A 12,426-nucleotide genomic window follows, 5' to 3' on the forward strand; every position below is an offset into this window, starting at 1 on the left:
TTTATAATATTATAACTTGTAATTTTGTATTGTTTGCGATCATTAACACTTAATCTCAGGACTTTGTAAAACTCTATTTCAACGTTATTTAGACAAAAAAAATCGTTGTGTAGACTAAGAATCGAACTCGCACTCTTCTACACAACACGCAGAAGTCTTACTGTCTGAGCTATTGAAACGACATGAAAGCTTTCCTTTCTGTGCGGAGTGTCGATCTAGTCATGAAGGTCCATTGTCGATTTAACTACACGATTTATGTATATATTTATCTTTTATTTACGTAATATTATCATATTTTTTGCAGTTTTTGAAGTGAATTTCGGAATGATGCTAGTAACAAACCAAATAGCCTAAATTTAAGTAACTCAATATTCGTTATCTTGTGTATCGGTGCTCTGGTCTCCGATCATGCGCAGTGTCTTACATCTGAGACTTAGGAATATTCAATCGTCTCATCCTTTTGCAGGGAAACTGTACGTGGACGGTTAATTCAATTCATTCCTAAATATATTTATGAATCATTGGAACTCTATATTTACTGCGAGAAGAGTCAAAATTAGTAGCTTCAAAATTGTAGGCCATATCTTGTAGGGTACATCGCGTGGTGAATCCCTCTCCCTATTTCCTGACAAATTAACTATTTTCCATACCACAAATTGGAGTAAACTCGGCCGCTGAGGTAAACTTGAAAATAAAAAAGGGGAGGATTTAAACCTTAATATGACATTGATTTATGAAGTTCATTATTTTTCCATTTCTTAAGAACCGGTATTTCCTTTATTATTTTGAGTCACAAATAGTGCTGATATTATGGTGTAAATTTTTATGGCAAGTTTACCGCATTTTACATTACATTTCCAGTTTTCACACATAAGCTTAATTTTAACTTATCCTACCTATATAATACGTAATTTACTTGCACTTACTGTTAATATGACGTAGGTGAGAACAAATAAATGAACACAATTTTGTTGAAAAAATTGTAAATTCAATATTAACTCCGAAAATGTAGGCCTAATTTTATTTTCAGAGCAGAAGTGGTGTATGTCAAAAATGGGTAGAGGGTTAAAGTAAACATTCTGTAACATTCTGCTCTGAACGGCTCAAATAATCACTGGGAATGTAAAATCAACACCAATAACAGTTAACAGTCATGCAATTTATTACAGAAAAGATTGCTTTTTATATTAAATTTAAAAAGGCTCTTTTAATTCTTGAGAACTTAATACGTCTGCCACATAAATCTCCACCAACACATCAGAAATTTTATCGACACAGTCTGGATTTATTCAAGAAGTGAATATTTCGGAAAAGGATTACAATACTCCATGAATTCTTGAAAAATTAACACCATGATCCCTACTTGAATGCAATATAACATTCAATTTCTGAAAAATATAAAGAAATAAACACGAATACAAAAATTATGGAATTACTTGCATTAAAAATTCTAGATACATTATCCAAAATCTGAATGGTTACACATTTACACATATGATCTCTGCAAAAAAAATAATATACTGTAACAGGTATCTACTTTGACATACAAATAGGTAACTGATAACTAATAAATGGGAGAAACTGCACTTAGTGTCCCGCAAGATTTTTTTCAAAGTCCAATGATGGGACATTGCGCATGCGCAAGACACAGACAAGTAAAGGAGCTACCACAACATAGATAAAGCTAGTGCTCTAATAGTAACATGTACTTAAACCGTTTTAGCAGGTACAATTCACACACCGCCGTCTGGATTGTAATATACTGCCTGCTCTATGGTAAAATTTAACATGGGAAACGCCGTATAGCTATGTTTCTAGAATTTGCCGCTAGAGCGCGACTGTGACTGCAACATACCGCATCATTTCTAATCTGCAGGTGTTAAAGTGTTGAGGCGATTGTTAGTGATTGTATGATTAATTATTACATCTAACTAAGCTAAATACTCGTTTAAGTCAGTAATGATGAAAATATTGATTGTCTGTGCTCTAATTTGTGTATATAAAGTTTGTGCAAAGTCATAAATTATTGCGAAACGTGATATTAATTTTCGACATGAATTAGGTGCTGTGTTCATGTTTAAAATGGTGAATTGTTGTGTTCCCCTTTGTAAATCTAGACGTGGAAGTTCACATTCAAAAGGAATAAAATATCATGAAATTCCCTCAACAAAAGAACTTAGAGAAAAGTGGCTGGCGTCTATATCCAGACAAGGTGCCTGTAAAGGTAGCAGGTGGGTTCCAACCGATTACTCACGTGTGTGTAGTCTCCATTTTCGTTCAGAAGACTATAGAGAGAACTGCAAGAAAAAAAATTTAAAGCCTGGTGTTATATCAAGCATTTTCCCAGCTTACCTCAGTTATCTGCAATCTCGGAAGATTACACCTCGTAAGGAAAGAACCACTTCAGTGAAAAAGGAAAGTGAGGTAGAACTTTGCGGGAATTCTGGAAAGTACTTAATTAAGAACAAATTTTTAATATTTGCTTGAATTTTTTTATCTTAGTATTGTTGCTAGAAGAAAGTTCTTTTTTTTTCAGATGGGTCAAATAAATTCCACACAGAAACTAGTGATGAAATTGAATACAAGTGTGAGATAGGAGTTCAAGTTAATCTCAAAGATGATAACAGTTCTGCATGCTCAAGAAGGGAAATTAATAGGCTCCGATCTAAAATTTATAGACTAGAGAAAAACATGGCAGCTATGAAAATTGAATTGAAAAAAAATGCATCATCCGGAATTAGATCAACTAACGGTTATAAAAGAATTAGCTAAAGAAAAAAAATAAAAAAAGCTGTATATTTACTTCACCAAATAAATAATTTTGGCAAGAAAGGGTCTGAATGGTCAGAATTAAGTATCCGTTACTGTCTAGCATGGAGACTAATATCACCCAAGGATTATGATCATGCGCGAGTGTCCAAATTAATATCAGCCCCTTCCCGAAGCACATTGGACAGATACATAGGGAATGTTGATTGTGATGTTGGGATTTCTCCATTGGTAAAGAGCAGACTCCAAATAGAATGTGAAAACCTGGAACCCATGGAAAAGATTGTTTCAATTATCGCCGACGAAATGGCAATAAAGGAACGGCTTCTTTACGATAGAACAAGTGACAAGTTCTTCGGAATAGTTAATGCAGAGGATATATATGATGAATGCGTAGGAAAATATCCAACGTTGGCAAACAAATTACTTTGTTTTGTGGTGAATGGCCTCTCAAAAAGATTCACAATACCAGCAGCTTATTATCTTGTTAAAGGTTTACAGGGTCAAGAGTTGTATCAATTGTTTAATCAAGTAATCAAAGCAGTAGAAGACTGTGGATTCTATATACTGAGAATTGTGACAGACAACCATAAAACAAATGTCTCAATGTTTCGACAGTTTGGAAATGGAGATCTGAAATTTAGTGTTCCACACCCTTGTGATCCTCAACGTCTGCTGTTTCTAAGTTTTGATTACTGTCATTTGATTAAGAACATTAGGTCTCAATTCCTAGACAGGGATATGGCTGACGGTGATGGACTAATAAGTTCCAAATATTTGAAGGAAATATATCGTCTGCAAGCGAAGTTGACAGTGAAGCCCGTTCGATACTTAACCAAAAAAAACATTGAACCTACAAACTTCGAAAAAATGAATGTATTAACGGCTGTACAAGTTTTCTCTCCTGCAGTCACTGCCACAGTTGAATTCATGAAGAATAACAATGTCCGTATCAATACCAATGTAGACTTCTCAGAAGCTGGCCCATCTGTACATTTCATGAAGTGTATATATAAATTTTTCACTGTGCATGACGTAAGTGACAGAACACAGCATATGAGGCAATGCAACCCGAATTCCATGCAGTTTTGTTCTGTAGCTAATGAAAGACTGCAGTGGCTACAGGAATACTTCGTTGGATATATAACAAGGATTCAGGCTGAATCGAAACGGGCTAAATTGAAAGGGCTAACCAAAGAGACGACAGAGGCACTTCTGTTCACTGTGAACTCTACAGTTCATTGTATTATACATCTTTTGAAAAATGGATTTTTCTACGTCCTCACAAGAAGATTTTCTGGAGATCCAGTAGAGGCTCTTTTTAGCACCGTTAGAATGGGAGGTGGTAGTAACGATGTAACAGATGCACGTACAGCGGCATATGCTATCAAAAGAATATTGAAGTCTAGTCTTATGATACCTTCCAAAGCAGCCAATGTCACTGGAGATAATGCATATTGTGGAGAAACCTTTCCAACTGGTGGCAATAGTATCACTGATAACGGTACCGAAAATGACCTTGTTCTTCCTGATCATGTTTTGATTCTTTTGGACAAACTTACAGTACCAAATGACAGAGTAGACATTAATTTAGAAACTGTCTCCCAAGTTTTGATTTGCGGATATTTAATACGCGTAATTGAGGAGAAAGTAAGCTGTGATTGTTATATTAGGAATATATCTATGCCTAAAACGTCGACGCCATTAAATGAAATTATCCATCACCAAGACAGAGGAGGGCTTAGATATCCAAAATCGACTTTTGTTGCCTTAATAAAACATTTGTAGGAGTTCGTTGAAGCCGCAGTACCATATTGTACTAAGTCTTCTCAATTAACAAAAACAATTCGCACATTTGCGCATTCTCCTCTTTCAGAATGCGCATTATTGAATTGCAGTATGCCAAATCATCAACAGATGGTTAGCCACATTATAATAACAAAGTTTGTACGACCACTACTAGCAAATATTGGAAGGAAAGAAACACAGCGTGCATTTCGACCGGTGTGCTATTCAAAGCCTCAGTCCAGGAAAATTCTGAAGTTGTGACTTCAAGGGATGGACATCATTTTTGCCAAGTAAGCTTTTATCTCTGGTATACATTTACACATATTATCTAGTTTAATTAAAGGAAAACTTGAGAATAATTGTGTTTATTAAGCAGAGTGCGTTTAAATTTCCATTATAACTAATGTTACGTATGGTGTTGTATGACCTGCCATCTAGCGGAGATTTTTCAGCAGACTGTATACGCAAAATGGACGTCATAGAGCAGGCAGTATATTACAATCCAGACGGCGGTGATTTCACAATAGCTGAGAGACAACATAACAAATGGCGGCAGTTATATTGCATCGTTTAGGGCCGTTTTCTCCAAAGTTAGTTAAACTTGGGATAAATTAAACCCGTTCAACTTTACTATTCAGTTTAAACAGGCTTCCATTTTCTCCATAAATATCTGGCAGCCCACCCGTTTAAACTAATGTTGGCACTAGATGCTCATGCTTCTCATGTGTTGGCTACATTGAACAATAACTTGATTACTGATGGCGCGTCAACATGTCAACCACAGGTGACGATACCTGCTGTTCACAGAGAATTAATCCTATAATCAAATGAACGCAAATAAAGAAGGAATGCATCTACTAGTTTCACAAATAAATAAATCATTTATATTCATGTGAAGTGTTGTCTATCATTTAATCAGTAGTTTTCTTGAATTTATTGGAAAGCATTCTCGATTCCACTTTTCTCTGATAGGCAAGATCGTACAATAACTTGTGTCTTGTGTTAATGTGCATTATCTGATGGCATATGTGGATCCATTTTAATATAAAAATTAATTTCCGTTAGTGTATACCTTTCCCTCCGAAAATCAATCTTAATTAATTTCAAGAAGACAACTTCCAGCTTTTTAATAGTGATGGGCGAAGTTGTTCTTTTCCCGGAACAGTTACGACGGTTCCGGTTCCGAAAAAATACTATGTTCCAAATAACAGTTCCGAAATAACAGTCACCAGTGGTGATGAGTCGGAGTCGTTCAAACGAACGGTACAGTACCCTCCCTCTTCACCATGCAGCTCACACTGGAGCACTCATAGGCATGACATAGTACACATTCTTATCTATAGATGGCACTGCAATGCACATTCGAATCGATTTTGGAAAATTGCTGTGCATGCGGACAGAACTCAAAAGCTTGTTAGTAATTAAACAGGTGTTGACTACAAGGACAGAATACAACACTTTGTTTTCGTACATAAAGTTATAAAGACACGGTAGCCAACTAAAAAAAAATAACATAACATTTAAAACATATGGTCAGAATGCTTCCTATGAGGTTTATGAGGAGGTTGGTTGCGTCTCTTCTGATGGCTCTACTAGACGGGCTGATATCATCATAATTGATCGGCAGAAGGATAAGGGTGTCATTCTTGATCCCACAATCCGTTTTGAGATGCATGAGCAACAGCCACAAGAGGTGTGTCGTGAAAAACAAGTCATATATGAGCCTTGTCAGCATCTTGGAGCACAATACCACATTACACATTGGACAGTTTTTGGGCTCATGTTCGGTGCCCGTGGCACGATCCCACGTGAAACTTTAAATCAACTTAAACAATATAAAATTTCTGATGCAACGATTGATGCCATAGGATCTCACGTGTTAAAATCATCCTTAGCTATAATTAGTAATCATTTGTACCCAACAAAATTTTTATTGTAAATGATTTCCTACGTTTTCTTATCTTAATGTTTTCTCTTTTTCTTTCCAAATGTCACAAAATTGTTTTGTTTACTTATTATTCTTCATGAATTGATTAGTAGGCCGATCTATCGAACCCTTATTTAGGGCGGCTTTTGTTTAAACAAATTTCTGTTCTCTCTATTACATAATAAAAAAAAAAACAAATCATTAATTTTTATATTTACTTTTCTTAATGCACAGTTATAATAATAATAATGATGATAATAATAATAATAATAATAATAATAATAATAATAATAATAATAATAATGATAATAATAAATATTACAATTTCATAAATAATAAAAAAAGATATATATTGGCAGTACTGAAACCTGGAAACCCCGCAGTGGGTTAGTAAAATGTTGGAATCGCATCTTTACCAAAGTGTAATTTAAACTTCGCATTAAACCTCGCTCTCCAAATCAGTACTTATATGGGTAGTTTCCAACAAATAATGCTACAACATTTTTGTCGTTCTTTGATAACAGAGAAGATATCACAAAAACTTGTGCTTGTCAGACTTAACCTCAACAAACGACATACAGACATTGTAACTAAACCACTCATTACCATTTACGACTTTAACCTTACATGTATAGAATCAGCTGATCAATGAATTAATAATAGTATGCGTACTTTATGACTTTGTAGAATGTTTATAAAACAGAATTAGTCAACTAATGGTGAAATAAACTATAAAGCGGGAATGAATATTACAGATTATTAAATACTTACTATAACATTACAGATGATTGGCCAGTCTTACAAATGTTGATATTAAAGTTCGCGCCACCGCAAGGATTTCAATTTCCATGCGCCCCGCTCCAACCACGTGAGAGTTTCAAGTACAACAAAGAACAACGAGAACAGTGTAATCGCAGTTGTCATTGGTTCATCGGAACGAGCTCCGACGTTCCGACTGTTATCTCGGAGTCGGAACATACCTTGTGCAACGCGGTACTGCGAGCCCGCAACAGCTGGGCAAGTGAGCAGCTCGGAGTCGGAACACTGTTATTTCGGAACAGGAGGTTCCGACCTACTGTTCATTTTTGCAATAGTTCCGAGACCGGAACAGTTCCAAAATAACTGTTGTGTTATTTTTTACCCATCTCTAATGCTCAATAAAAATGAATATTTATAAATAATGTAATAAAAACAGCCTTTTGTTTAGTGAATTGGCACAATTATTGTTTCACATTTTCGTTTGGTAATAGAATGGATGAAGTTAAAGATAGAGGTTAGGGTGCCAACATTTGCTCTGTCCAGTTTTCCAGTGACCTAAACCCAGGGCCTAAATATTCATAATAGGTGTCATTCTCTTGTATTATCTTTATTTCAGTAAATGGTTGGTTGCACTGTATGATTGGTTCATCGTCCATTATGAATTTTGATCAGATTTTCATAAGCTGATTAATGTACACTGTAAGGTCCTGTGTTCAGAAATGGAGAATTCAGGGAAAAAAAGTAAGAATTTTAGTCCAGTAGAAATTGATTTACTGCTCTCTTTAGTTAGTACAAAGAAAGATATATTAGAATGTAAGAAAACCGATAGCATATCTTTAAAACACAGAAAAAGCTTGGCAAGAGCTAGCAGAAAGTTTCAATGAAATTAGTGGAACTGTAGTACGGTAAGAGATTGGAAGATATTAAAGGGGAAGTATGAAAACCTCAAAAACACCTGTAAAAGGAGATTTTCCGAAGATAAAAAATACACATAGGTGCAGGTGGAGACGCAAATCAATCGAACTTAATAATAACTTATTACTTACTTACTTACTTACTTACTTACTTACTTACTTACAAATGGCTTTTAAGGAACCCGAAGGTTCATTGCCGCCCTCACATAAGCCCGCCAGCGGTCCCTATCCTGTGCAAGATTAATCCAGTCTCTATCATCATACCCCACCTTCCTCAAATCCATTTTAATATTATCCTCCCATCTACGTCTCGGCCTCCCTAAAGGTCTTTTTCCCTCCGGTCTCCCAACTAACACTCTATATACATTTAATAACTTATACCGGTATTAAAATAAAAGAGATTATTGGCACAATACAACTTGAGGGGCTACCATCTGTATGTGACTCAGATTGTATTGTACTGGCCAGTCATCACTACTCGCATCTGTGGAGCACCCATCTGCAAACATTGGAAAAGCACAATTTCCTCCTCAAATCCAATCAATTCAAAATTCCAATGTAATTCCCTTTTCATCTGTGAATCTATACAAGTCTGTAGCTTCTGAATCCCAAGCATTTGTCGCAGGTGACGATTCAAATCCCACTGAGCAGGTAATTGAAGATATATACCAATAGTATCTCAGGTTGATATACAAATTAATGAAGTAGAAGCCATTCCATGTAGCAGTCAATTCAGTATTACTTCCACTCCACTCCTAGTAAAGAAGAAAAGACCATCACTAAACAGTTCATTGACAGGAAAGAAACTTACGGCAAGAAAAACAAGTTCTGCAGTTACAAAAACAAGCAATGGAGGATCAAATTCAATTCCAAAGTATATATTATTTTACGTACCGAAATACATATGATATTTCCATGCAGATATTCTGCGTCATCATACGATGAAAGAGTAATGGAACGGAGAAAAATTCCCTCCGGCGCCGGGATTTGAACCCGGGTTTTCAGCTCTACGTGCTGATGCTTTATCCACTAAGCCACACCGGATACAACCCCGACGTCGGATAGAATCGTCTCAGACTAAGCTCCATCTCTTGGGTTCCCTCTAGTGGCCGCCCTCTGCACTACGTCATAGATGTCTATGTCCCGGCGCCGGAGGGAATTTTTCTCCGTTCCATTACTCTTTCATCGTATGATGACGCAGAATATCTACATGGAAATATCATATGTACTTCGGTACGTAAAATAATATATACGATATGCGTAAATCACTTCGTGATTTAAGACGGCGCTTATTCCGTCGGATCCCGGCCAACTAGTCACTCATAACGAGTGCACCTCAGCACATGTGTGGACTTCGGTCCTACGTTCATAGACATCTATGACGTAGTGCAGAGGGCGGCCACTAGAGGGAACCCAAGAGTTGGAGCTTAGTCTGAGACGATTCTATCCGACATCGGGGTTGTATCCGATGTGGCTTAGTGGATAAAGCATCAGCACGTAGAGCTGAAAACCCGGGTTCAAATCCCGGCGCCGGAGGGAATTTTTCTCCGTTCCATTACTCTTTCATCGTATCAATTCCAAGGGATGGAGCATGAATTTAAAGTACCGGTAACATATATTATGAAAGAAGAACATACAGTGAAGATGAAACTCACAAAACTTTACATAAAAAATAAGGAGTTTGATCTTGAGATGAAAAGAAGAATTCTTGAACTTGATGTTAGGAATAGGGAATTGTACCTTAAAACAAACAGCTAACTGAAATCACAAGATTTTGATGTAGTTATGGTGTTTATTTTTTTCAAGTCTATAAGTTCTTTTTTATTTAAATTAAAAAATTTAATCTAACGTATTAAATCACTTTAGGTACTGGTAACTTATATATTTAAAGACAATATTGATAACTTCAGTTTTGTAGTAGTTTTTAGTGGTCCTAATATGTTATGATGTCATTTTGATATTTTCATAAAGTCATTCGGTTTATATCATTCACTGTATTAATAATACCATAATCAACATATCACATCAGGTTATCATGCTACTTAAAACAGAAGATATTTAAATTTATGTAGCTTCTTAATTAATTGAATAACAAGTTAATCAGTAGGTAGTTTAACTTAATTCCAATTTAAAAACGAAATTTATTGCATGTTATCACCTATCACATAATTTATATATGGCTTATTTATAATATAGTAATAATACATAAGAAGAAAAACAGTAGGCCTAGGCCTAATTATAACATGACATCAAAATGTTCATAAATCAATTGTTAGTTTCATTTCTAATTATTTTAATAGACATGAACATAATATGAAATATACAGTATATTCCCTCCAGCTAATTTCTTATATGTTAGAAAATAAACACACTGCATATTTGAAGTAATTAGTTACATTCTGTCATTGAAATCCGACATTGATATAATTTTGATACAAATGCAAATATATATAAACTTGTAACATCACTGCGTAATTAAAATAAAGTGGAATTTTTACATAAATTGTGACTACACTATAATGTGTTAAAATGTTTGTGTATCAGTAGTAATATTTTATACAACACAGTTACAGTTGTCATCATTAGATTCTATATTATGGAGGTTGTGTTGCATCTAAAGCTGCACCACACAAGATAATAAGTCAGGTTTAAAAAAAATAATAATTTTAGGCTTAATAATTATGGTATAAGTTATTGATACTGCTTAATTTTCAGTCAAGTAAAGTTATAATATATACTTTTGAAAATATCCAAGTTTAACATGAATAATAAACAATGTTACATGTACTACAGTGAATGAAACTTACTTTATGTTAATTTCATCCCTTTGTTTCACTGATTCACAAACAAATTTTAGTCATGAACGTACTGATGGATAAGGTGTTGGTAATGCTTAATTTCCAGTGAAGTAAAGTTATAATATACTTTTGAAAATATGCAAGTTTAACATGAATAATAAACAATGTTACATGTACTGCAGTGAATGAAACTTATTTTATGTTAATTTAATCTCTTCCTTCACTGGTTCACCAACAAATCATGGAAGTACTGATGGATAAGGTGGTTTCGTCTGACATTATTTTCTGCTACATTTGGGTGGTTGTTAGCTGCTTGAGGGAAGTTATGCACAGCGTTAATGGCATCCAACTGGTCATCAGTAACAGGAGGTATATTTTCATTCTCATTGCAACCTATATTGTGTAAAATAGCTGTTGCCGCAATTACACTTTGAATTCTGTCCAATTTTAGTCTGATTCCAGTAGCTAAAACAGGAAATCTTCTTTTCTATACCCCATAGCTCCTCTCTACTGGACTTCTAGTCCTTATGATGGCCTCCTGAAAAAGTTGTTCCTCTGGCGTGTGTGTAATTGTCAGTGGTGTAATGAGATAATTTAGTAAAGCATATCCACTATCTCCAACTAGAATGGCTGCACCAAATTCTCCATCTTTAAATCGCCTCTTAATTATTGAAGAATTAAAAATATGTGAGTCATGAGATGAGCCTGGCCACCTAGCCTCAATGTATCGAATCAACAAGGAAGAATCAGACACAGTTTGCACATTAATTGAAAAAAAAATTCCTTTCGATTTCTGAAGATTTCTGCATCTCCTCCGCCTGGTGATTGTATTTTCACATGTGTTCAGCCAATTTCATTTATATAGTTAGGAAAACGCCAAATCGTATAAAATCCGTGCTTAACCCTTGCCATTCCTTTAGGTGTTGTTGGCATGTTGATATAACGCTGTGACAAATGTCCTATAGCTGTAGAAACTTTTGCAAGGACTGAGAGAACAGAGACTGGAATTAGAGTACAGAGAGTGGATTGAGAGGACAGAGAATGATCTGAGAGTACAGAGAGTGAACTGAGAGAAGGTAGTGGACTGAGAGGACAGAGAGGAGCCTGGGAGGATAGATAGAGCACTGTGGGATAGGGAGCAAGCTAAGAGAACAGAGGGAACAGAGACTGAACTGAGTGACAAAAAGGTGGAGAGCGAGGATGGTGAGTAGACTGAGAGACCAGAGAGTGGACTGAGAGGACAGAGAGTAGACGGAGGGGACAGAGAGTAGACTGAGAGGAAAGGAAGTGGACTGAGAGGACAGAAAGTGTACAGAGATTACAGAGAGTGAATTGAGAGTACAGAGAGTAGACTGGGGCCAGAGAATGGAATGAAGGGACAGAGTGGACGGAGACGACAGGGAGAGGACTCAGACAAAAGTGTGTAGCCTGAGAGGATAGGGAGTGGACTGAGAGGATAGGGTATGAAGAA

Source organism: Periplaneta americana, chromosome 2 (genome assembly GCF_040183065.1).
Source record: "Periplaneta americana isolate PAMFEO1 chromosome 2, P.americana_PAMFEO1_priV1, whole genome shotgun sequence".
NCBI classification, from domain to species: domain Eukaryota; kingdom Metazoa; phylum Arthropoda; class Insecta; order Blattodea; family Blattidae; genus Periplaneta; species Periplaneta americana.